The sequence below is a fragment of the Somniosus microcephalus genome, chromosome 24 (genome assembly GCF_052327205.1).
Source record: "Somniosus microcephalus isolate GS21.2 chromosome 24, FLI_Smic_1.0, whole genome shotgun sequence".
In the NCBI taxonomy this organism is placed as follows: Eukaryota; Metazoa; Chordata; class Chondrichthyes; order Squaliformes; family Somniosidae; genus Somniosus; species Somniosus microcephalus.
Genome location: NC_141010.1, coordinates 39,892,810 through 39,920,757, shown reverse-complemented (window position 1 = coordinate 39,920,757; position 27,948 = coordinate 39,892,810).

Sequence of the window (27,948 nt, the reverse complement as noted above, 5' to 3'; positions counted from 1 at the left end):
GGCAGTGACCACGCCTGTATATAAAACCCTGAGTAGTGATCTGTACAGTCAGTTGCAGTTTGAACCCTCATTCAGGAAACACCTGTTGATCGTTCCCTGCAGTCTTTGTCTGATTATTGAAGGACACAACATTAAGATACACGGATACAACATTGGCGACGACGCAGATTCGAACCTACCTGCAACTCTGCATCACCTCCCAGGGATTCGCTCCTGGAAAACAGTGCAAGGAGGTCGAGTCCAGAAGCACGGGTGTCGACCATGGGCAACTGCCCAGTCATCCAGTGGAGATTTGAGCATCGCAGGGGAGGCTGTCGAGAGCCAGGCTTGGCTTTCCAGTCACGGTGGTCCAGCAAAACGGGCTGGCAACAGGTACTGCGCAGACCCTTCCCGGACAGCGGCGGCTAGAGCCGACCGAGCGGCACAGAAAAAGGCCGAGCAGCGTCGATGGGGGAGAGAGAGAGGGCAGAGCGCACAGGGCGCAGCCGGTGTTCAGGACCGAGCGGCGTCAACGGGGAGAGAGACGAGAGAGAGCAGAGCGCAGCCGGTGTTCAAGGGCCGAGCAGCATCAACGGGGGAGAGAGGCGCGCAGGAAAACGCGAGGCGCTGCCATTGCCACGAGGACCGCAGAGAGCGGCATTGGCAGCAGCGCAGGAGCAGCGCACGAAACCCACAGGGTGTCGCCATTTGCCACGAGGACCGCCGAGAGCGGCGTAGGCAGCAGTGTGGGAGATGCCATTTTAAGCCGCAGTGGGGAAAAAAGGAAAGCGCGGGAGACGCCATTTTAAGCCGCAGCGGGGAAGAAAGGAAAGCATGGGAGGCGCCATTTTAAGCCAGTCTAACCACACCCAAAAATGCCGAAGAGTGGCAGTATCACAGCGTTCGACAATGAAGTCGAAGATTGGACGACATATGTCGAATGCATAGAAGTATACTGCAAGGCGAATGAAGTGCCAGATGACAAGAAAGCGCTGGTATTGTTGAATTCAATGGGTGCAAAAACGTATGGCTTACTACGAAACCTAGTAACCCCAGAGAAGCCAGTAGAAAAGGATTTTGAAAACATAGTGTCAATCCTACAGGACCACTTAAACCCCACACCGCTGCTGATAGCAGAAAGATTTAAGTTTCACGAAAGGAACCAGCATAAAGATGAAAGTAATGCTGAGTATTTAACGGAACTGCGCAAGCTATCGAAACACTGCCAGTTTGGAATGGAACTAGCAGATACTTTAAGGGACAAGTTTGTGTGTGGGCTTCAAAGTGAAGGAACCCAGAAAAGGCTTCTATCAGAAAAGGATCTTACGCTGGACAAGGCTTTCAGCATTGCAGTACCACACGAAGCAGCAGCACGGGGCGCTGCAGAGATACAACGGAGACCGCAAGAATATGGCACAAATGAAATGTCATACGGAACAGTGAAGTGCTATCGTTGCGGCAGAACAACACACGGCCATAATGATTGCTGGTTCAAGGACAAAGTGTGCAGACAGTGTGGAAAAGTAGGACACATAGCAAGAGTCTGCAGGTCGGGAAAGAAAACCAGCAGCAAGAAATCTCCACAGGAGAAGTACAAGAAGGTACATAAGGTGATGGAGAGTAGTTCAGATGAACAGAAAAGTGAAGCAAGGAGCTGGGTTGTCTGAAACTACATAATGTGATCAAAACGGAGGATCACCAAACTATCTGGGTCACGCTCAAGATAGCAGGAGTCCAAGTGAAAATGGAATTGGACACAGGATCAGCCCTAACAATCATAAACCGAAGGGACTACAAGCGGCTATTGTCACATATGCCCTTGAGAGATACAAAGATTGTCTTGAAGACGTACACGGGGCAAAAAGTCTACCCCAAAGGAAAAATAAGGGTGAACGTTATATATAACGGCAAGGAAACACCAAAAATGGACCTATATGTATTGCCAGATGGAGGACCACCACTACTAGGACGTGAATGGATCCGGAAGATACAGCTAGATTGGCATTCCATACAAGCACTGACTGTAGCTGCCAAAAAGGATGGCAACGTCACACCTGGACGACTGTCAAAAATGCTAACTGACGCACAAGAAGTGTTCCAGCAGGGACTCGGAACACTAAAAGGCATAACAGCGACGATCAAAATAGAGGAAAATGCAAGCCCAAAGTTTTTTAAGGCCAGACCTTATGCGATCTGCCCAGCCGTCGAAGCAGAGCTGGAAGGTTTGGAACATTCAGGAGTACTGTCCAAAGTGGACTGGAGCGAGTGGGCTACACCCATCGTTCCTGTAATGAAGAGGTCGTTGAGTAATACGCCTGGGGAACCAAAGAAGGTTCGCATCTGTGAAGACTTTAAGGTGACAGTGAACCCAATCCTTCACACTGTACAATATCCGCTTCCGCGGATTGAAGATATTTTCGCCTCGCTATCTGGAGGGAAACGCTTCACTAAGGTTGATCTGGCCCAGGCGTATCTGCAAATGGAGGTAGAAGAAGCCTCGAAACAGTACCTCACGATCAACACTCATAAAGGTCTCTACCAAAACAACTGGCTGGTGTTCGGGGTAGCATCAGCTCCAGCTATTTGGCAAAGGGCTATGGAACAAGTCCTGCAAGGGATTCCAGGGACCCAGTGTTATTTGGACGGCATCCTGGTCACGGGCGAAAATGACAGTGATCACCTCGCCAACCTGGAGCAGGTGCTCACTAGATTGAAGGAATATGGGCTCTGCGCTAATCGCCACAAATGCGAGTTTTTCCAGAAGCAGATCTCGTATTGTGGCCACGTTATTGATAAAGAGGGGTTACATAAGTCCCCTGAAAAGATTGAGGCAGTAGTCAAGGCTCCAGCACCGGAAAATGTGTCACAACTGAGGTCGTTCCTCGGGCTGGTGAACTACTACCATAAGTTCTTGCCGAATTTGTCTACCGTACTACACCCACTGAACACCCTACTGCTAACGGGGGTACCATGGAAGTGGAGTGACGAATGTAAACGAGCTTTCCAGAAGAGCAAAGCATTGATCACATCAAAAGAGGTGTTGGCTCATTTCAACCCAGCACTACCAATTCGGTTGGCGTGTGATGCATCACCCTATGGCATTGGAGCGGTGCTGTCGCACAAATTCCCGGACGGCTCAGAGAGGCCAGTAGCCTTTGCGTCTCGGTCATTAACCTCAGCCGAGCATAACTATGCCCAGATTGACAGGGAGGCCCTCAGCCTAGTGTGGGGAGTGAAAAAGTTCAATCACTATCTGCACGGGCAGAAGTTCACCTTGCTGACTGACCACCAACCACTTGTCTCCATCTTTAATCCAAAGAAGGGCGTTCCGGTGATGACCGCGCAACGGCTACAAAGATGGTTCCTTTTTCTAGGGGCGCACCAATATGAAATCAAGTATAAGGGCATGAAACAGCATGGAAATGCTGATGGGCTATCACGCCTGCCACTGCCTACTGTGGAGGAAGCACCAGCAGTGGATCCTGTTGAAATATTTCATTCGACTATAATTGAATGCTTGCCAGTAACTAACGCTGGTATAGAGAAGGAGACCCGAAATGACCCGACACTGTCTCGGGTATATGATTTGACGGTGAAGGGATGGCCGGCACATGGCGACTCACTGTTGCCAGCATTCTCATCCAGAAGAGAACAACTGTCAGTATGCCAGGGGACCTTGATGTGTGGATCCCGAGTGGTAATTCCACCCAAGTTAAGGGAGAGAGCGCTCAATGAGCTTCACGAAGGTCATCTGGGAGGGGTAAAAATGAAAAGCCTTGCTATGGCTTATGTGTGGTGGCCGGGAATCGATCAGCAAATCGAGGACCCGACAAAGAGCTGCTCAGGATGCCAGAAGGTCCAAAATGCACCACCACATGCCCCTCTACACCCATGGGAGTGGCCCTCATCTCCATGGCAACGGGTGCATATTGATTTTGCTGGTCCATTCATGGACTCAATGTTTTTAATAGCCGTGGATGCGCACTCGAAATGGCCTGAGGTGATCAAAATGTCCTCCACCACCACGGAGAAAACTATTGCAGTCCTACGGACCATTTTTGCAAGGAACGGCTTGTCAGTGCAGATTTGCTCTGATAACGGACCACAGTTTGTGTCCGAAGAATTTCGAAGATTTATGAAAAGGAATGGGGTAAGGCATTATACATCTGCCCCGTATCATCCAGCCACAAATGGATTGGCTGAGAGGTTCGTACAAACCTTTAAAAAAGCAGTAAAGGCCATGTGCGATGACGACATTCCACTGCAGCATAAGGTGGACAATTTCCTGTTAGCCTACAGAAATGCGACACATGCAGTCACCAACCAGGCCCCGGCCATGATGTTCTTTAACCGAAGGTTGAGATCTCGTCTGGATTTGCTCAGACCAAATGTACGAAGAGATGTTGAGAGTAAGCAATTCCAGCACATCAATGAGAAGTCGACAAGGAGATTCAATGTAGGGCAACCAGTCTTGGCCCGCGACTACCGAACAGAGAAATGGCAACCAGGAACGATATGCACACGGCAGGGGTCACTAATGTACACAGTGGATGTTGGGGAGAACATTGTGAGACGCCATGCTGACCAGATCCTAGAGTCACAGGAACGAGTCAACCCCATGTCTCGGACATATGTACCTGGTGAGGAACCCGACATACAGGTCGCATCTACCTCAGAAACAATAGCATTGGAAGCTGATGAATCAACTGACGACAGGGTGTTAGAATCGCCTCCGCACCAAGAGCGAGACACTCGGGAATGGCGTTATCCAGAAAGAATCAGGAAGCCTCCCCAAAGACTGAATTTATAAATGGACTATTTTCAGTTACTGTTGCATGTTAAAAGTGTTAATTGTAATTAGTTGATATTTAATTGTTAAATGAGTGTTATGGTACTGTTAATCTAAAAGGGGAGGAATTGTAATGTATGTACCTTTAAGGGGGAGAACTACTTTTTACAGCTCCTGTATCCTGTAGTACCAGCAGTGACCACACGTGTATATAAAACCCTCAGTAGTGATCTGTACAGTCAGTTGCAGTTTGAACCCTCATTCAGTAAACACCTGTTGATTGTTCCCTGCAGTCTTTGTCTGATTATTGAAGGACACAACATTAAGATACACGGATACAACACTTGTGGTTGACAAATACAGCTGGGTTGTGATGGGGTGCCCTAATGGCCACGTGTGTGTGTTGCCCTGCACCCTTGGCAAGCCTGCCATATTAGCAAAGCCAACCGCACGCGCGGCCACACTTGCTTCATCCGTGGAGAAGTGGATGTAATTGTGCGCCTTTGCAAAGAGGGCATTGGTAACCTGCGTGATGCAGGCGTGTGCGGCCGACTGGGAGATGCCGCTGAGGTCTGCAGCTGATCCCTGGAAGGAGCCCAAAGCAAAGAAGTTGAGTGCGGTGGTGACTTTGACAGCCACTGGTAAGGAGTGTCCACCCGCTCCTCTGGGCTCCAGGTGTTGGTGCAGCATTGCGCAGATGTCAGCAACTACCTTTCGCGGAAGTCTCAGCCTCCTTTGGCACTGCTGCTCACCCATGTTGAGGAAGTTCATCCTCGGCCTGCAAAGCTGGTGTTCGGGGTTTCTCCTGCGGCGAGGTGCAGCCCTGCGCTGACGCCCTCTGCCCTGTGCATCATCAGGAGGCTGAGGAGAAGGTTAGCGCTCCTGTTGTTGGTGCTGCTGTGCCTGGTTGTGCTGCTGCCGCTGCTGTTCCTCCGAATCTGAAAACCAGGATGAGAGGATATAAATGGTTCCCATACCGTTGGTATATATCTCAGTCGAGGAATGGAGGTTGTGCGCGCTCAGACAAAGTGGCCAGAGGGTATTCCAAGGAGGTCACACAGCAGATGGATTTCAGCCTCAACACTCACAAGATTAGTTGAGCTGCGAAATGTCTCCCAAACCTCAAAGCACTAAGTTGTGGGATGTGAAAGAATGAGAGGTTGCAGGACCGCTTTTAAGCTGTTCGAGCAGCTGGCAACAATTCAGGTCCTCGCTCAGCCCGGCTCGATTCAGCTGGCGGGTTTTTATGAAGAACCTGCAAAATCCGATCAGGCCTTTAAAATAGGATTATCCAGGCAGTTAACAAGCCACCAATTTTCCTGATTTTCACAACATACCCGGCTCCAAACCCGCCCTCTGAGGTCAATTAAATTCGCGACCAACGTGTTTAGCCTCTTACATTAAAAACGGTGATTTCGGCAAACTACCAAAGAGTTTTAGGTGGAACCATGGTTCACGGAGTTCAGGACAGGATGGGAGAAAAGTGAGAATAAAGCCTCCCTATCTCAACATTGATACGCTTATCAATTACTTCATAAAAGGTGATGAGTCGAAGAAGAGATGATGAGTCGAAAGAAGAGATGAATAAGGCTTTTATTAGCTAAGAAGAGACCATGCTTCTTCGTGAGTGACTGAACAAGTCTGAACGAAACCCACACAGTGGTGGGTGGAGTCAGCTGAGGCATGCCTCCATACACAGCGCCACCCAGAGGTGGCAATATACAATACAGTGGTTTACCACATTCACCCCTTGTTTAATGTGAAGTCCGGCGGGGTGAAGGGTACTACAAGTTAAGTCTATCAGGAGGCCTTGTCTGACGTCCTGATCGTCGTGGTGGCGGCGGTGGTGTTGCAGCATCCGACGTCGGGTCTGGTGTCTGGGTGGTTGGCGAAGATTCCTGGGGCTTTGGCATGCCGTCTGCAGGGGTTGGGTTGGGAGGGGTGGTGGGGGATAACAGTGGTAAGGGGGATAACGGTGGTAAGGGGGATAACGGTGGTAATTCAGGGGTACCCGAGGGTGCGAGATCTCGTATGGAGACCGTGTCCTCCCGCCCGTCTGGGTATGTCACCCAGGCATACTGGGGGTTGGCGTGTAGGAGGTGCACCCGCTCGACCAGGGGGTCCGTTTTATGCGTCCTCACGTGCCTCCGCAGTAGGACGGGCCCAGGAGAAGTCAACCATGCCGGTAGCGAGGTTCCCGATGTAGACTTCCGGGGGAAAACGAACATTTTCTCATGAGGGGTCGCATTAGTGGCAGTACAAAGCAGTGACCGAATGGAGTGAAGCGCTGCAGGGAGGACCTCCTGCCAGCGGGAGGTCGGAAGGCCCTTAGATTTTAGTGCTAAGAGGACTGCCTTCCAAACCGTCGCGTTCTCCCTTTCCACCTGGCCGTTCCCCCGGGGGTTGTAACTGGTGGTCCTGCTCGTGGCGATACCTCTTGTTAGCAGGTACTGCCGTCGTGGCCGCAGATGGTGACGTTATCCAAATAGGGGAAGGTTGCCCGCAGCGCGTTCTGGTCAACCATTCGGTCCATCTCCCTTTGGAAGACCGAAACCCCGTTGGTGACGCCGAAGGGGACCCTAAGGAAGTGGTAGAGGCGGCCGTTTGCCTCGAAGGCAGTATACTGGCGGTCCTCATGGCGGATGGGCAGCTGGTGGTACGCTGACTTAAGGTCGATGGTGGAGAATACTTTGTATTGCGCAATCTGATTGACCATATCAGATATGCGAGGGAGGGGGTACGCGTCCAGCTGGGTGTACCGGTTTATGGTTTGGCTGTAGTCGATTAAAATGCGGCGTTTTGCAGTGGTTTTAACGACTACAACCTGGGCTCGCCAGGGGCTAGTGCTACCTTCGATAATGCCCTCCTTCAAGAGCCGCTCCACCTCAGAGCTGATAAAAGCTCTGTCCCCGGCACTGTACCGCCTGCTTTTGGTAGCGATGGGTTTACAGTCGCGGGTGAGGTTAGCGAACAGGGGAGGGGGGGGGACTTTTAATGTGGAAAGGCTGCAGGTGGTTTGCAGCGGGCGATTTAAAAGTTGTTGGTTGCAGACTGTGAGTGGGGGGAGGGGTCCACCGTATGCTAGTGTGACACTCTTAAGGTGGCACTGAAAATCCAACCCTAGCAGGACGGCAGCGCAAAGACGGGGCAGGACTAGCAGTTTAAATTTTTGATATTCAGTGCCCCCTACTGACAGGGTCACCACACAGTAGCCGCTGATGTCCATTGACTGGGACTTGGACGCCATAGAAATGCGATGGTGCGTTGGCAGAATCGTGAGGGAGTGGCTACGTACCGTGTCGGGGTGGACGAAACTCTCTGTGCTCCCGCTGTCGATCAGGCAACTGGTGGCGCGGCCGTTTACCGCGATATCCATCATGGAGCTGGATAGATGGTGAGGGTGGCCTTGATCCAGCGTCACGGAGGCCAGTATGTGGCTTAGTGAGTCACTATAGTCATCCGCCGAGACGGTGGTCGGTTCCGGTGACGAAATGGCGGTTGAGTGCGTTGGATACGATGGCGGCGGATGCCATGCGGCCGGGGGTACACAAAATGGCGGATAAGATGGCTGCTCCCACGGCCCGCACGCTGCGCTGCTGGCTGGCTTCCCCTTGCAGGCGTTAGCGTAATGGCCTTTCTTCCCGCAGCCCGAGCAGGTAGCTGTCTTAGCTGGGCAGTGCGCTCTGGGATGTTTTAACTGGCCACAGAAATAGCATTTTTGGGCCTGGTTACTGGGCATCGAAGCAGTTCTTACCGGAGGCTGCTGTCTCGGTTGGGTCGCTGCAGCGGTTGGTGCCGGGGGCGGCGGTCCCGTGTCCCACGGTTTCGATTGCCATGTCTCGGCGCCGTTACGGGGGTATGCCTCGAGGTTTCGGTGGGCCTCCTCTAACGAGAGCGCAAGGGCAATGGCCGTCTTCAGGTCGGGTTCCTTGCTTTCTAGCAGTCTCTGCCGGGTGTGGTCTGACTGGAGGCCCCTGACGAAGGCATCACAGGCGAGTCCCTGCGCGTGCTCCACAGCCGTTACCGCTTTACAATCGCAGTCTCTGCAGAGTGCCAGTAGCGCCCGTGCAAATGCCCCTACCGATTCTCCCGGTTGCTGCCTGCGGGATCCCAAGAGGTGTCGGGCGTAAATTGTGTTCACTGGGCGCGTATATTGCCCTTTTAGTAGCTCGAGGGCCGCCACGTACGTATTAGAGTCCCGGATTAGCATATATACTTGATGGCTCACCTGGGCGGTCAAAATTTTCAGTTTGTGATCCTCCTCTGTAACCTGTGAGATTGCGAGGAAGGATTCAAAGCAGCTCAGCCAGTGTTCAAACTTGGCTGATGCACCCACATCTTGAGGGTCGAGGTCCAGGCGTGGTGGTCTGAGGGCTCTCAGCAATGTCTGCTGTATCCGTTGCTGTTGTTGCTCCTCAGGTGTCGCCATTTAACTTTTAGCTAATAAAATTGATACGCTTATCAATTACTTCATAAAAGGTGATGAGTCGAAGAAGAGATGATGAGTCGAAAGAAGAGATGAATAAGGCTTTTATTAGCTAAGAAGAGACCATGCTTCTTCGTGAGTGACTGAACAAGTCTGAACGAAACCCACACAGTGGTGGGTGGAGTCAGCTGAGGCATGCCTCCATACACAGCGCCACCCAGAGGTGGCAATATACAATACAGTGGTTTACCACAAACATCAAACCTCGGAGGATCAACCCCTCCTGCAGCAGTGTGTTATATCCATTTCCCACACTAGTCTGTGTGGTGCCAACTTTGTGCTGAAGTGGGAGCACATTTTGTGCTGCTGGGCTGCACCAATCAGGAACTGCGCTGAAACTGTCCAAACTCACCATGGGATACTTAGCGCTAACAGAGGAACAAAACTTTCATTTTGTCAATCTGGGGAGGATTTGAATCCAAGTCACAGTTGGCTTGAAACAACCCACGGTGTCGTCCAGCTACTCTGAGGTGGACAGTGTAAGTTAAAGCAGCCTTTGATCAGCAGTGTCATCAATAACATTCTCTGAATACAATGTGAGCCCCGGGTCCATTTTCTGAGAAAAATATAGCACTTCAAGACAGATAAACAGAACCGCCCATTATAGGTTGTCATGTTGTCATGGTTACTTATATAATTTTTTTTTCACAAAGAGTAAATTCAAATGTGTCACATGGCCAACACCTTTTAAAGGTCAAACACTAAAAATATAGACCAATGTCGGAGACGAGGTAACCACAAATCATAAAACCCAACTCTTCTCATGTATAATTACTAATATGGAGAGTAATTTTTTTCCCCACTAATCTCTACTATCCCCTTTTGAAGATATGTTGCTCCCTTAATGGGATACCGATCACAGGTGGTGGCCACCCTCCATTACCTTGCTCAAGTGAGGCTATTTGACTGTGAATGACATCACAGCTGAGAGCAGTCCTGTCATCAGCTGACATCCACACAAGCAGACTTCCTACTGGGAGCACTGGGTATCAATCAGGATTGTAACCAGGGCCGTTTATCCTTAACCTGGGGCATTCCAGCGATCTGTAGCACCAGTATCATTGCTCTGGTCAAATTCAACTGGGGTACAAATTGGGTCCTTCTTAGTCTCACAGATGGTGCTTCTAAGCCATGGAAGTGGGGGGGGTGCGGGGGCTGGATGTGAAACTATTTTCTTGTTGGAAATTAACACACATTTGCACATAGTGCTTCACACGGCCTCATTGCATGTGTTAACCTGTGACCTTTCACTAAACTTGCACTGGTAAGTCTGCCTGGTATCAATGTCAGGGAAGTTCTGTATAAGCCAACAAAGTGGCCAAAATAAGGCCACTGCAAGCAGATGGAGTAGTCAACTTGCCATGGCCAAAACAAAAATGGCAGCATCCCGTATTGGGCGTGGCAGCCATTAACATCCACTGCTGCCTCAAGAGGATTCCTGGAGGAGTTAATAGTGCACCCTCATATATATCACTGTACCACTGATGAAGTCAGGTCTGTTGGCAGAGGTAGAGCTATCAGTCCCCAAATTTCTTGGCAGTCTGGTAGCATTTGTGTTTCAACATCCGGGCAGATAACCATATCATAGAATCTTACAGTGCAGACGGAGGCCATTCGGCCCGTCGTGCCTGTGCTGGCTCTTTGAAAGAGCTCTCCAAATAATTCCACTCCTCAGCTCTTTCCCCATAGCTCTGCAAATGTCTCCTTTTTAAGTATTTATCCACATCCCTTTTGAAAGTTACTATTTAATCTGCTTCCACCACCCTTTCAGGCAGTGCATTCCAGATCATAACAACTTGCTGCGTAAAAAATATTCTCTTCATCTCCCCCCTGGTTCTTTTGCCAATTATATTAAATCTGTGTGTCCTCTGGTTACCGACCCCCCTGCCAGTGGAGACAATATCTCCCTATCTACTCTATCCAAACCCTTCATAATTTTGAACACCTCTATTAAATCTCCCCCTAAACTTCTCTGTTCTAAGGAGAACAATCCCAGCTTCTCTAGTCTCACCACATAACTGAAGTCCTTCATTCCTGATGCCAATCTGGTAAATCTCTTCACATCCTTCCTATAGCGTAGTGCCTAGAACTGGACACAATGGATGCGATGGTGGGCCCACATGTAAAATTCCTCAGTGGTAGAGGGGGGCAGTCCATCTATGTTGTCAGCAGAGACTCACACTAACCTGGAGTGGTCGGGAATGAGACTATTGTACATCCCATAGGCACCAAAGTCCGTGAAATTAAAAATAAAATTAATTCCTGCTTAATTTTTTGAAAAAGTAATTAACAAGTTTTACATAAACGGAATATGTAATGGGAAAGTGTGAAAGCTGAGGCCTAACCAGGGATTTATAAAAGTTTAGCATAACTACATTGCTTTTGTTTCCTTGTGATGCAACCGCGGTTCTTTATCTAACTCTCTTGGAAGTCTGGTGGCTCTGCTTGTCTGGAGTTTTGCTGATGGTTTTGCATCTGGTTACCCACTAACCTGATAGTAGATGGTTTGTGGTGGGTCTTTGCTGGACTACCTGATGGTCTAGCTGTGGATATGAGTCCAATTGCAGGCGGAGAGTCTACATCTCAATGGTCCCAGTCTAAAACAGGACTAACGTGGCAGCCACCTTTGACAAGGGTCACACAATCAGAAGTAAGAGGAATAATCAGTTTTGCTGCTGTTAGTTGCAGAAAGAATGTTGACCAGGACACCAAGAGAACTGTTTTCCAAATCATTCCATGGGATCTTAAAGGTCCATCTATAAATCAGGACAGGCATACAAGATATCAGCTTAAAAACTCATCTGGAAGACACTGCCGCACTCCCTCAGTGCTACACTGAAGTGTCAGCCTAGATGATGCCCTCAAGTGCTGGAGTAGGCCTTAGAACCCACAACCTTCTGGCCCAGAGGTGAGAGTGCTACCAACTGACCAAGCTGACACAGGGGGCATGCAGCTGAATACCTGGGTGGGTGGTTGGGGGGGATAAGATGTGATGGTGGGCCCACATATATAATTCCCCAGTGGTAGAAGGGGGAGTCCATCTACGTGGTCAGCAGAGACTCACACTGACCTGCAGTGATTGGGAATGAGAATACATCCCATAGGCACCAAAGCTCGTGAAATTAAAAATAAAACTAATTCCTGCTTAACAGCAAAATTATTACTTAATTAAAAAAAAAGTAATTAACAAGTCTTACATAAATAGAATATGTAATGGGAAAGTGTGAAATACGAATCCCTCATGACTAGTGAGCTAATCTTCACCTGTGCAATATAAATAGACAGTTCACCTATTGCATTGCCTGCTATTTTTGTGTCCAATTTTGTACCGTAATAGGATTGCCTATTTCCTTAATCAAAATATAAATCTCCCAAATTATAAGATAGGAGCAGTTTGCCAAGAGAATGTGAAAAAAGCTCAAAGTGGCCAGCAAGTTACCTTTAAAGAAAGAAAGACTTGCATTTATATAGCAACTTTCATGACCACTGGACGTCTCAAAGTGCTTTACAGCCAATGAAGTGCGGTCACTGTTGTAATGTGGCAGCCAATCTGCACACAGCAAGGCCCCACAAACAGCAATGCGATAGTGACCAGATAATCTTATTTTGATTGATGGTTAAATGTTGGCCCGGACACCAGGGACAACTCCCTTGCTCTTCTTCGAAATAGTGCCACGGGATATTTTACATCCACCTGAGGGAGCAGACAGGACCTCGGTTTAACATCTCATCTGAAAGATGGCACCTCCAACAGTGCAGCACAGGAGTGTCAGCCTAGATTTATGTGCTCAAGTCCCTGGAGTGGGACTTGAACCCACAACCTTCTGACTCAGGGGCAAATGTGCTACCCACTGAGCCACAGCTGACACATATTGTAAGATTCAAAAATATGCCATCCATTCCTAACAACACATCGGCTTAGAAATTTGGGAGCGCCCATTTATTTGCATATGTAAAGGGGCTGATGCCTTCTTCAGGCACGATAAAGGACGCCTCTTGTTGGTCCTTAACCCAATATGGCAAATGACACACTTCTGGTTACCTATCAGACTTAATGTTCAATGCAAATTGCTAGAATGTATGGCAGGATAAATGATCTATCTCCTGTCCTCAGACTGTGTGTACTCCACTGTAATTACAATGGGTATAGTCATGTTGTGGTTCTGCTATTGGAGGTCATGAGTTCAATTCCTACCTGGGCAAACTGTAAGACTGAATTCAATAAATCTGGTAATTTGTGGGCTAGCATCAGAACAAAAAATGTCCATTAACACCCTGCTGTATTGTTGTAAAAACTCAAATGACTCATGTCCATACTACATGATTGACTCCCAATGCCTAGTAAAGCACCAAGTTGTACAAAGAAGGCCCAAGATCACCTTCTCAGGAATGGGCACTAATGTGACCATGCCACATCGCAAAAATTAAGATCGAGATTAACTCTGGAAAAGTCAAATGATTCACTTTTGAGTTCATGAGAAACAATGGCCGTGGCAAGCAATGAGAGAGAAAAATACTCCAAACTTTCACCGCTTTGGAGAGAATGCTATTATTTTTCTCCTGCACCTCACCTCACGCCCAAGCACCTGCACTTCAAGAGTGGGTCACTGGAGAGTGATCAGAAGCAGAAACGCTGGCTTATTCTCTTCCTCCAGCCTGGGGATATTCAAGTCAAGTGCCGTGCCCCTATTTGCCTTCCTGGCTGAGATCATTAACTCAGCACAGGCCAGGGGTCGACTCTCCGACATATGGCTCAGTGTCGCATCACGCAGTGCACTTATCCACTAAGCCATTGCATGACTTACTTAACCTTTCAGAGAAGCTGTAATGTATTTATTTTTTTCTCTCTCAAGGCTTCCGCAGGCACTCGAACCACCAGCTTCTCACGCTGGGACTGCCTTGGTTTGCTAAATGCTACCTGATTCACACCTGATAGAGAGGTGTTAATTTCTAAATTATTCAGATAGAAATTGATACGAGCAGTTTTTGCAGGCATTGAATTATTGTCACAAGGAGGATTTGCATTGGTTTGAACTTCCTTCCTGGAAAATGATCTTGTTTATCATGATAGAAAAACAGACACAGTATCAATAGAAAGATGAGCAGCATTGCCTGTCCCCAGTGAATGAGTAAATATGTTTTCCACACTAACAAACTAGTCAATAGTCAAGTATTGATTTAAAGTGAGTGTTGATCAGAAATGTGCGTCATTCTGTGTTGATGTTAAAGAAAGATAAAGGGCTGAATTTTGCCGGCGCTCAGAGTGCGGTTTTGGAGGCGGGTCCACCGTCAAATTCAAAATAATTGACAGCGGGCTGGGAACCCGCTCCGAACCCGCCTCCATGTAAGTTTCGAAAGTGTCGGGCCTGTGGTTTCAGAACAGACCCGACACCAAGCGGCGGGGGAGGCATTTAAGATCGTTAAATGCTTGTTAAACGCTTGTTAACTACTATTTTGCCAGCCTATTTCTATTTCCCCATATTTTTAACGGGGTTCACGTCGTTCGGAGATCACGTCAGGTAAGTAGGTCGGGCTCTCTATCTCTCCCCATTGCTGTGAATAGGTGACAGCTGCAAAAGTGGTATGAAAACTACCATTTCACAGCTGGTCACTTTCCAATGTCAGAAGCTTGAGCCTTCAGGACTTGGAAGACACTTTTCAGCTTTATGTAGTTTGGAAGTGTTTGGAGTAAACTCTTTAGCCACTGTCACCTCCTTGGAGCAAGCTCTCTCACCATTGACAGATCGCTTCTGTCACCTCAACTTCAGCTGCCATCTATTCCAGCAACATCAGTGCCCTTCACAAAATCTCACCTTGGTCCTCTGAATCCCTCCACAATCAGCCCCAACACCAACATCACCAGGCACACCAACATCACCAACAGCAATACCAACCTTCTCCGCAATCACCTGATGCTACATAGGGCATCAGCACCCGACAACATTGCTGCCCAGGAGGCCAGGGATGGCATCACCATGGCCAGATTTGCTTCACTTGATGCTGTACACCCTGGCTGCCACATGATGCGCCAGGTTGGCACCACCCCACACCAGCACCATAAAGCGTCCCTATAATGCCCAAGCCATTCCTTTCACACTCATCACAATTGGAGTGGGGGAGGGGTGGGGGGTGGAGTTATGTCTCACCATTCACAGCAACTCACTAAGACACTTCCAAATGTGAGCACCGATCTGTCCAATAAGGTAAAGTGTTGAAAATATAGATTTCAATGTTTGACAACACATTAACAGAAAATTTACATAAACATTGCATCAAACACCTAAGTGTCTACCCTTGTGTGTTAGTTGGTATGATTGCAGTAGGATGAGGGTGAGTGTGAGGGGTGGCTAGTGAGATGGGGAAGTGATAATGTAGATAGAGAAGGATGGGTGGAGGTGCAAGGTAAGTTGGTGTGAGTAAAGATGTGCAGGAGTAGGGTGGAGAAGGAAGAGTGATGGGGATATGATGAGTGGCACAGCAGGATGGGGTTGAGTGTGGCTTTGCAGTAATGTTTCGTGATCTACTGAGATCATTGAAATGTTTGTGCCACTGCAGCCTGGTCCTCCTGACTACATCCCTTCTCGTGTCCTCCTGTGTAATGTGCAACCAGGCTGTGTTGGTCTCCTGGGGAGGTCTCTTCCGCCCATGGGAAGGGAAGAGAACCCCCCTGCGTACTGTGACTTCCTCCATAAGCATATGGAGGAAGTCATGGGAGAGCCTGGGTGCAGCCGTGCACCTCTGTGCAGTGCTTGTCAGTGTTTGCAGCACCTCAATGCTATAGAACACTGACAGCACAACTGTCAAAATGAAAGTTGGCCATGGTCCCTTTAAATCAAATGACATCATCAGACCCGCTTCCTTTTAATTGGCCGGGAACCTCGCAAGGCAGGCTTAATCAGCTTAATCAGGGGAAAATCCTTTTCACAGAGCGGCTGGAGCCGGGAGCAGGACAGGGACCCGCCAATGACCTCTCCCGCCGCGATCCCACCTCCGATGGCGGAATCGCGGCCCAAGAAAGAATTTGCATTTATATAGTGCTTTTCACAACCTCAGGATGTCCCAAAAGCGCTTTACAGCCAATGAAGTACAATCACTATTGTAAGGTAGGAAACGCGACAGCCAATTTGTGCACAGCAAGCTCCCACAAGCAGTGATGAGATAATGACCTGATAATCTGTTTTAGGGATGTTGGTTGAAGGATAAATGTTGGCTAGGGCACCGGGGAGGACTCCAGTGCTCTTCTTTATAATAGTGCCGTGGGATTTTTTACATCCACCTGAGAGGGCAGATGGGTTTAACATCTGATCCGAAGGACGGCATCTCCGACAGTGCAGCACCCCCTCAACACTGCACTGGGGTGTCAGCCTAGATGTTGGGATCAAGTCTCTGAAGCGGGTCTTGAACCCACAAACTTCTGACTCAGAGGCAAGAGTGCTACCAACTGAACCATGGCTGACACAATTACAATTACAATTACAGGACAAGTGGGTGCAATCCCATGTACAGCCTGAAAACTAGTGTTGCCAATGTTAACACGTTCATATGATATTTCTTTGTCCGCTGTTTTAATGCAGTAACCCATTTATTTTAAATGGTATAATAGCTCCGCTTAAATAGCAGACAAAGGAAGGTCAAATCAGCACATTAAGCATTCGCCCTACAATAGAGAGGTGTATTGGCTAGTCACTTCTAGTTTATCAGTGAGTGTTTTACAAAATGAAATTATTTGAGGTCTGCGATTTCACTTCCTCTGGTTAACAATAAATGGATTCTTAGAGATATTAAAATAACTCCCAAAGGAATTTTACCTCACTGTTAATCAGCACCAGAGGAAATTACCCCCCCCCCCCCCCACCCCGGTCTACCTCCACTGTTACCTCATTTTTTCAATTTAATCATATCAATAAAATATTGCAATAAAATATCTGTTGTGTGAAGTCAGTCTATGCACTAAAAAAAGTAGACAATAAATGGCTAGAGATTATTGTTTTGTGCTAATAGCGTATGAACACAACACATTCGCGTGATACTCTTCTATTTTAATGGAGGTGTTACCCTGTTTTAAATGAGTTGACACCTCTGTTAAAATAGCAGAGAAATGGCTTTAAGTGTTTGTACACCAATATCGCCAACACTGATTTCTAAACTTCAGAGAATAATAGGTACCTGGGGATAAGGTGCAGGACTGTAATCGAAGTAGGTTTGCCAACTCCAGTTGCGTGTATTCCTGGGGGTTTCATCATGTGACCTCCTGCCTCGAACCACCCCACCCCCACACTCCCGCCATTGGTCCATTCTCCGGGCGCACTCTCTTCCCACGGCCAATGGGAAAGGGAAAAGACTCTTTGTTACCCAATTGGATTCCTCTTGACTCTTAGTGAAACAGCCATTCTCCCCCCCTTCCCCCCACCAATATTTTTATAACTAATAAATGAAAGAGTTTGAAGAAAATGAAAAATATACAATTTTGTTTACTGCCCCGATGATCTTTCTCCTGGGTTTGCTCGCCGCTGTGTCCTGGAGATTAATCTTCAATTCCTGGAGACTCCGGCACAATCCTGGAGGGTTGGTGCCCCGAAATCTAAGTGAGGCCTCTCTTTTTCTTAAGAAGCCTATGTGAAGGGCCATGCAAAACAACATCGAGGCTGATAAAAGCTGGAGATAAATGCAGTAAACGATAAAGTAGTGGTTAAGGGATACTAAACTTGGCTTTTAAAAGTTTATAGATTGGTTGATCTAAGAAATCATGACAGAAAAGCATTTTTTTTCTCTTCCATTTACTTCCTTCTCCAGCTCTACTGGCTAGTGGCCAACCCAGACCAATCCCGAGGGGCTATGCTTCATGTTAGGCTATATAGTGGATGTCAGTGAGCTAGTCAACCATTTAAGTAGTTCAAACAATTATATGATTCCTAGGGTTAGATCACAGCTGTGATCCCTTTTAGTGTCTAGACTTGACTAATCCATTACACTCCTGGCCGGCCTCCCATCGACCACCCTCCATAAACTTGAGCTCACCCAAATCTCTGCCGCCGGTATCCTAACTCGCACCAAGTCCCGTTCACCCATCATCCCTGTGCTCGCTAACTTACATTGGCTTCTGGGCCGGCACTCAATTCTAAAATTCTCATCCTTGTTTTAAAATCCCTCCATGGCCTCGCCCCTCCCTATCTCTGTAACCTCCTCCAGCCCTACAACCCTCTGAGAACTCTGCGCTCCTCCAATTCTGGCCTCTTGTGCACTCCCGATTTTAATCGCTCCACCATTGGTGGCCATGCCTTCAACTGCATGGGCACCAGGCACTGGGTTTTCCTCCCCAAGCCTCTCCACCTCTCTGCCTCTCTCTCCTCCTTTAAGACGCTCCTTAAAACCTATCTCTTTAACCAAGCTTTTGGTCACCCGTCCTAATATCTCCTTATGTGGCTCAGTGTCAAATTTTGTTTGATAACACTCCTATTTTACTATGTTAAAGGTGCTATATAAATGCAAGTTGTTGCTGTTGTTTTATTTTCTATTTTAAAAGACTAGTGGATCTAAGGACAGGGATATTATACCATGTCATACACAATGTATTATTGTGCTGCTAAGGTGGAGCTGTGTGTAGCTGAAGGCCTCAAGGTTCACCCCACAAGAAGTCAGTCCGAGGCCTACTGTTCTGACTGAGGTTATTTAAGGGGTACTTTCTGTTGCTGGGAACCTTTCCTTGTAGATTAGCCTCTACTTGTGCTCCTGCTTCTCACTAAGGTCAAAAGAAACCAGCAGGAAATGACTGGCTTTCTTTCTCTATTTTAACATCTTTTAAGTGTGGCACATAAATTTGCATGTGTGAGGCCTGAACTGCGATGGACTCATCTCAAATGGATTTCATTCCATTTTCAGTCGTAGTTTGTGCTTCTATTTATTACCGTGCTTTTTCATATATGAAGATCTTTACAAAATGACTTTTGAAGTTTGATTAAAAGTCTCTTTAATGACTTTTGTAGCATATAATTAACAATATTTAGTTAATATTTATTTCAGAGTTCCAGCATCTGCAGTATTTAGCTTTTTTCTTTAGTGTCTAATACACCGCAAGTTCTCTTCCAGGCTCCACAGATGCTGCCTGACCTGCTGAGTTATTCCAGAATTTTCTGTTTTTATTTCAGATTTACAGCAAAGTATTTTGCTCTGGTGTTAAGATTTAATGTATATTGGGGCAGAAACTGGACATCCTTGTGCTGTTTTACAGGCATAAAATAGACACAACGAGGGCCAATTTTGAGAACCAATGTCCTGCACCCAAAGGACGCCTGAAAGACATCCAACCCAATATTGGGTCGGCCCATTTTTTGGCCATCCCTCGCAGAGCCTAAAACAGGCGTGCTAGCCAACTAAGATCAAGACACAGCACAGACTGGGGATCAAAGCTGGGATCTTTCTGATCGTGACATCGGCCGTCTCCATTTCTCTGCTCCCCTCACTCACTCCAACCTACCTCCCTCTGAGCTTGCAGCACTCCAATCTCTCAGATCCAACCCTGACATTGTCACTAAACCTGCTGACAAGGGTGGTGCTGTTGTTGTTTGGCGAACCGACCTCTACCTAGCGGAAGCTGAACGCCAACTCTCTGACACCTCCTCCTACCTCCACCTGGACCATGACCCCACTACTGAACATCAAGCCACGGTTTCCAAGATTGTCACTGACCTCATCTCCTCTGGAGATCTTCCCCCCACGGCCGCCAGCCTCATAGTTCCCCAACCCCGCACAGCCCGCTTCTACCTCCTTCCCAAGATCCACAAACAGGACTGCCCTGGTAGACCCATCATTTCAGCCTATTCTTGCCCCACGGAACTTATCTCTTCCTATCTCAACTCTAATTTTTCTCCCCTTGTCCAGTCTCTTCCCACCTACATCCGCGACTCTTTCAACGCCCTCCGCCACTTTAACAGTTTCCAGTTTCCCGGCCCCAACCGCCTCCTTTTCACTATGGACGTCCAATCCCTCTACACCTCCATCCCCCACCATGATGGCCTGAGGGCGCTCCACTTCTTCCTTGAACAGAGGCCCAACCAGTCCCCATCCACCACCACCCTCCTCCGCCTGGCTGAACTTGTTGTCACATTGAACAACTTCTCCTTTGACTCCACTCATTTCCTCCAAATCAAAGGTGTGGCTATGGGTACCCGCATGGGTCCTAGCTATGCCTGCCTTTTCATGGGATATGTGGAAGAACCTTTGTTCCAGTCCTACTCAGGTCCCCTCCCTCCCCTCTTTTTCCAGTACATTGATGACTGTATCGGTGCCGTCTCCTGCTCTCGCCCTGAACTAGACAATTTCATTCACTTTGCTTCCAATTTCCACCCTTCCCTCACCTTCACATGGTCCATCTCTGACTCTTCCCTTCCCTTCCTCGACTTCTCCATCTCCATCTCTGGGGATAGGTTATTGACTAACATTCACTACAAGCCCACTGACTCCCACAGCTACCTGGACTACACTTCCTCCCACCCCGCCTCCTGTAAGGACTCTATTCCATTCTCCCAGTTTCTCCGTCTCCGCCGCATCTGCTCCGACGATGCCACCTTCCATACCAGTGCTTCCGACATGTCTTCCTTTTTCCTCAACCGAGGATTCTTCTCTACTGTGGTTGACACGGCCCTCGACCGTGTCCGTTCTATCTCCCGCACTTCTGCCCTCACCCCTGCCCCTCCCTCCCGGAACCACGATAGAGTTCCCCTTGTCCTCACCTTTCACCCCACCAGCCTCCACATTCAATGGATCATCCTCCGCCATTTCCGCCACCTCCAGCGTGATCCCACCACCAAACGCATCTTCCCCTCGCCTCCCCTTTCAGCATTCCATAGGGACCGCTCCCTCCGCGACACCCTAGTCCACTCCACTATCACCCCCAGCACCCCTTCCCCTTCGCCTGGCACCTTCCCGTGCAAGCGCAGGAGATGTAACACCTGCCCTTTTACCTCCCCCCTTCCCACTGTCCAGGGCCCCAAACACCCCTTCCAGGTGAAACAGCGATTTACTTGTACTTCTTGCAATGTAGTATACTGTATTCGCTGCTCACGATGTGGTCTCCTCTACATTGGGGAGACCAAACGCAGATTGGGCGACCGCTTTGCGGAACACCTCCGTTCAGTCCGTAAGGGGGACCCCGAGCTCCCGGTCACCTGTCACTTTAATTCACCGCTCCATTCCCACTCGGGCCTCACCGTCCGCGGCCTCTTGCATTGTTCCACGGAAGCTCAGCGTAAGCTCGAGGAACAGCTCCTCATCTTTCGATTAGGCACTTTACAGCCCTCTGAACTCAACATAGAATTCAACAATTTCAGATCATAACCTCGGCCCCTATCACATATATATTTTCTTCTTTTTTTTATCCACACTTTGTTTTTTCTTCTCTCCCTTCAGCTGTCCTTCATTCTGCCAGCGCAATTCACACCCCATCTAGAGCCATCCTTTGTTCCTCAACCTGTCCCATTACCACCTCCTCTTGCCTTGAATATCTCTTAATGTCTCTCAATGTCTCTTAATCTCTCCTGCTTTCTATCCTATCTCTGACCTTCCCTTTTGTTCTTTCATCCCCTCCCCCTTTTCCCAGCCCCCAAACTTGCTTTCCATTTCCTGCTTTGTTTCCCAGTTCTGACGAAAGGTCATCGACCTGAAATATTAACTTTGTTTCTCTCTTCACCGATGCTGCCTGGCCTACTGAGTTTTTCCAACGTTTCCTGTTGTTATTTCGGATTTCCAGCATCCGCAGTATTTTGCTATCATCTTTCTGATCTGTACAGTTCAGCTGCCCAATGGATAGATTCTCTGAGCTGGTAGCTGTTACTGTACTAAATGCAGTTGATTCCATCTTTCGGGTGAGACGTTAAACCGAGGCCCCCGTCTACCCTCTCAGATGGATGTAACAGATCACGTGGCACTATTGCGAAGAAAAGCAGGGGAGTTCTCCCCGGTGTCCTGACCAATATTTATCCCTTAATCAACATCACTAAAAAAACAGATTATCTGATCATTATCACATTGCTGTTTGTGGGAGCTTGCTGTGCACAAATTGGCTTCCGCATTTCCTACATTACAACAGTGACGCCACTTCAAAAGTACTTCATTGGCTGCAAAGCACTTTGGGACGTCCTGGGGTTGTGAAAGGCGCTATAGAAATGCAAGCCTTTCTTTTTTTCTTTTCTCATTGTGCCCGTTTAACGGGCATAAAATAGGTTGAACGAGGGCCAATTGTTGAGGACCAATATCCCGCACCAAAAGGATGCCTGAAAGACATCCAACCCAATATTGGGTCGGGCCATTTTTCAGGCATCCCTGGCCGTCCCCTAAAACAGGTGTGCTAGCCAGCTAAGATCAAGGCACAGCACAGACTGGGGATCAAAGCTGGATTCTTTCTGATCTGTATAGCTCAGCTGCCCAATGGATAGATTCTCTGAACCGTTAGGGTAGCTGTTACTATACTAAATGCAGTTCATCCCATCTTTCGGATGTGACGTTAAACCGAGGCCCCCGTCTGCCCTCTCAGGTGGACGTAAAAGATCTCATGGCACTATTTCCATGAAGAACAGAGGAGTTCTCCCCGGTGTCCTGGCCAATATTTATCCCTAACCAACATCACTAAAAAAACAGACTATCTGGTCATATATCATATTGCTGTTTGTGGGAGCTTCCTGTTTGCAAATTGGCTGCCGAGTTGCCTACATTACAATAGTGACTACACTTCAAAAAGTACTTAATTGGCTGTAAAAGCGCTTTGGGATGTCCTGAGGTCGTGGAAGGCGCTATAGAAATGCAAGTTCTTTCTTTCTTCTTTTATTAACAGATCGCATTAAAAATGGAAACAATTTCCTGAAGGAAGCATCAGTTTGCTGGTCTGTCCTCAATAATGTAGGGTTCCAATGGATCCAAACTCCTTCTCATTTCACTTCCATTATATAGAACTCCAGTGATTGAAATTTAAGTACAGATGGCGATGACAGGGATCCCAGCTTTTCATAGTTAACACGGAGACGCTGTTTTTCAGTAAAATCTGGCTGTTCACGTTTTCTCACAAGAGTTTTGGAAACTCAGAGAAACTGAGAGAACATTCAGACACTTGGATTGTACTGAAACACTGGGAGACTCCCTGTTAAATACAGCAAGCTGGCATTTCTGATTGGTGGCCAAATACTGTCTGGGACATAAGGCTCCTGAACTGCTGAGAACACGGAAATATCCTAAAGGAAAGTGCGTGCATTTATATAGTGCCTTTCACTATCTCAGGACATCCCAAAGTGCTCTATAGCCAATTAAGTGCTTTTGAAGTTAAGTCTCTGTTGTAATGTAGGAAACGCGGCAGCCAATTTGCACACAGCAAGGTCCCACAAACAGCAATGAGTTAATGATCAGGCAATCTGTTTTAATGAGGGATAAATATTGACCAGGACACCAGGGAGAACTGCTCTTCTTCAAATAGTGCCACGGGATCTCTTAAATCCACTTGAAAAGACAAAGGGGGAAAAATTCAGTATCGCCTCGTTAGGGGCGCCATTATCGGCCGTGCGCAAAGTTTAGCGCCTGGCGCTAATTATTGCCTCCGATGGCAAACTTGGCTTTTATCGCCCCTGAAGGTGATTGGAGCGCTAAATTAGGTGCTTCACACCTGTCTTAAGGCGCAAAGGCCGAGGAGCGAGGCGCTACCTCAGAGCGCTGGCAAAGCTCATGTGATGTCAGTCAGCAATGGAACACAGACACACTGGCGCCGGCCACTTCTTAAAGGGGAGTTCTGACGAAAGGTCATCGACCTGAACCGTTAACTCTGTTTCTCTCTTCACAGATGCTGCTTGACCTGCTGAGTTTCTCCAGCATTTTCTGTTTTTATCTTAAAGGGGAGGGTTGATTTTGCTCTCCATCCACATCCTGCTCATTGCAGCCTTGAATCTTGGCCTGGAGAGACCTGTACATCAAATCTGCTGGAAAGAACAATGGAGAGGCCCAGGGAAAGAGCTCAGAGTGCAGCCCCCACAGTCTCTTCTAAATCGATACAAGGAAGGGCAAATAAAAATGAATCTGCAAAGTGCTGCTCAGTACCCAAAACTCCTTCACACAGCGTTGACTCTCTCCAGGAGTCTCTCTCTCTCTCTCTCTCTCAGAATGCGTGGTGCAAAAATGTCACCAACAAAAAAGGGCAGGAAGCGGTCGCCTTTAAATAGCGCTCCCCCAGTCCCTTCCTGACTGCAAAACGCTCCCCTCAACCTGTCGTTGCTAGCAGCAGCTGGTAAGGCAGGGGGCGCCACTCAATATCCGGTCCAGGGTGCTACCGGGGCATTGCGCACTCGACTGACGTCATGATCTGCCGGCGCAGGAGATCGTGGCGGTTGTGTTTAGCGCCGCCGCAAAATGTCTAGTTAATTTCGCGAGTGGCGCAAACATTGCCGCGCCCGGGCGCTAGTTGCTTTGCGCCCCATTAGCGCCCTCTTAAGGCGCAAACCAACTGAATTTTTCCCCCAAAGGGTCCTTGGTTTAACATCTCATCTGAAAGACAGTGCAGCACTCCCTCATTACTGCACTGAAATGTCAGCCTAGATTATGTGCTCAAGTCTCTGGAGTGGGGCTATGAACCCACAACCTTCTGACTCAATAGGCGAGAGTGCTACCCACTGAGCCACAGCATTTCGAACAAATTGCTTGAAAGGCAATTTTCCTGCGTTTGTTCCTGGGACAATTGGGTCTCCTGAGTGCAGGGTGTACACCAAAATTGGAAGGATCATAAGAAATAGGAGCAGGAGTAGGCCATTCGGCCCCTCGAGGCTGCTTCGCCATTTAATAAGATCATGGCTGATCTTCTACCTCATCTCCACTTTCCCGACCGATCCCCATAACCTTTGATTCCCTTAATATCCAAAAATCTATCGATCTCTGTCTTGAATATACCCAATGACTGAGCCTCTACAGCCCTCAGGGGTAGAGAATTCCAAAGGTTCACCACCCTCTGAGTGAAGAAATTTCTCCTCATCTCAGTCCTAAATGGCCGACCCCTTATTCTGAGACTGTGACCCCTGGTTCTAGACCCCCCAGCCAGGGGAAACATCCTCCCTGCATCTACCCTGTCAAGCCCTATAAGAATTTTGTATGTTTCAATGAGATCACCTCTCATTCTTCTAAACTCTAGAGAATATAGGCCGAGTCTACTCAATCTCTCCTCATAGGACAATCCCCCCACTCCCTCTATGGCAAGTACATCCTTCCTTAGGTAAGGAGACCAAAACTGTACACAGTACTCCAGGTGTGGTCTCACCAGGGTTGCAGTAAGACATTTTTACTTTTACTCAAATCCTCTTGTAATAAAGGCCAACATACCATTTGCTTTCTTAATTGCTTCCTACCTACATGTTAACTTTCAGTGATTCATGTACAAGGACACCCAGGTCCCTCTGAACACCAACATTTCTCAGTCTCTCACCATTTAAAAAATGCTCTGCTTTTCTATTTTTCCTACCAAAGTGGGTAACTTCACATTTCTCCATATTATATTCCATTTGCCATGTTCTTGCCCACTCACTAAGCCTGCCTATATCCCCTTGAAGCCTCCTTGCATCCTCCTCACAACTTACATTCCCACCCAGCTTTGTATCATCAGCAAACTTGGATATATTACATTTGGTCCCCTCATTCAAATCATTGCTATAGATTGTAAATAGCTGAGGCCCAAGCACTGATCCTTGCGGTACCCCATTAGTTACAGCCTGCCAACCCGAAAATGACCCATTTATACCTACTCTCTGTTTTCTGTCCGTTAACCAATCCTCAATCCATGCTAGTATATTACCCCCAATCCCATGAGCCCTAATTTTGTTTAGTAACCTCTTGTGTGGCACCTTATCGAATGCCTTCTGAAAATCCAAACACCCCACATCCACTGGTTCCCCCTTATCTATTCTGTTAGTTACAACCTCAAAAAACTCTAACAGATTCATCAAACATGATTTCCCTTTCATAAATCTGTGTTGACTCTGCCCAATCCTATTATTATTTTCTAAGTGCCCTGTTACCATGTCCTTAATAATAGATTCTAGCATTTTCCCTACTACTGATGGCAGGCCAAATAGTCTGTAGTTCCCTGTTTTCTCTCTCCCTCCTTTCTTAAATAGTGGGGTTACATTTGCTACTTTCCAATCCGCGGGAGCCGTTCTGGAATCAATGGAATTTTAGAAGATGGCAGCCAGTGCATCCACTATCTCTATAGCTACCTCTTTCAAAACCCTAGGATGTAGACATCAGGTCCAGGGGATTGCTTGCCCATGAGGGAGCCCATCCAAATTTAAACCAGCGGTTAGAAAAATATTGGGTGGAAACCATTAGGGACGCGTTCACATCCCGCCAGATGTTCCCATATCTGGGAAATCTGCTCCAAGTGTTTGTGTGCCAATATTCCTATCACCATTCACCAATCACAACAACTTGCATTTATATAGCACCTTTAACGGAGTAAAATGTCCCAAGGCGCTTCGCAGGAGCGGTTATCAAACAAAATTTGACACCAAGCTACATAAGGGGATATTAGGGCAGATGACCAAAAGCTTGGTCAAAGTTTTAAGGAGTGCCTTAAAGGAGGAAAGAGCAGTAGAAACATAGAAACATAGAAGATAGGAGCAGGAGTAGGCCATTCGGCCCCTCGAGCCTGTTCCGCCATTTAATGAGATCATGGCTGATCATCCAATTTCAGTACCCTGTCCCTGCTTTCTCCCCATATCCCTTGATCCCTTTAGCCTTAAGAAATATATCTAACTCCTTCTTGAATATATTTAATGAATTGGCCTCAACTGCCTTCTGTGGTAGAGAGGCAGGGAGAGGTTTAGGGAGAGAATTCCAGAGCTTAGGGCACGGTTGCCAATGGTGGAGCGATTAAAATTGGTGAGGCACAGGAGGACAGAATTGGAGATGCGCAGATATCTCGGAGAGTTGTAGGGCTGGAGGAGATTACAGAGATAGGGAGGGGCAAGGGCATGGATTACTAATCTGCTACCATTCCGGAATCCAAAAATATTTTTCTCCTGCTCTCAATAGAACCGTTTCATGGAAGAATGCTGTCAACTGCACAAATCATGTGAGAAACATCATTAAACTGATTGATTAGCAATGAGATTGAAGCTTGTAACATTATGAGTTGTGATCTTCCAGTGTTAATGTACAGTGTGAATTATCAGCGCTGTTATTTTCCTCTGCAGCGTTTAAAGAGGTTTTTTTTTGGATTGGAAATAAACTGCACTTTCTTAGTTCCTCAAAGGCCATTTAACTTCCTGTCACGATGCGATGAACAGACTGAGAGGAAGTTTTTGACTCTATTTTGAATTGTATATTTCATGATTGTCACAGTGTGTGTAGGGTCTGTCGTCTTGTCAGTTTGAGATTTTATCTGGCCTGGTGTGTTGAGCAGCAATGGTTTTAAGAAGAAGGCACAACACTGACACAGGAAAATAAAGCGGAAAGGCACCTTGGCACCTGCTGACACAAGATTCCCTTGAAAGTCAAAGATATTCAACTAGAGCGTGCCGTGCTAAATTGTACAGCATCACAATCAACAAATTTCAGCACAAACCTAGCCAAATGTTGGGACTGTTGAGAGAACACTCCATTTTAATTGTCAATTTTCTGTTACACAGTTTACAGGCACATTTATTTTTTGTGTGGTCTGTTTTTAAGATATTCCCCC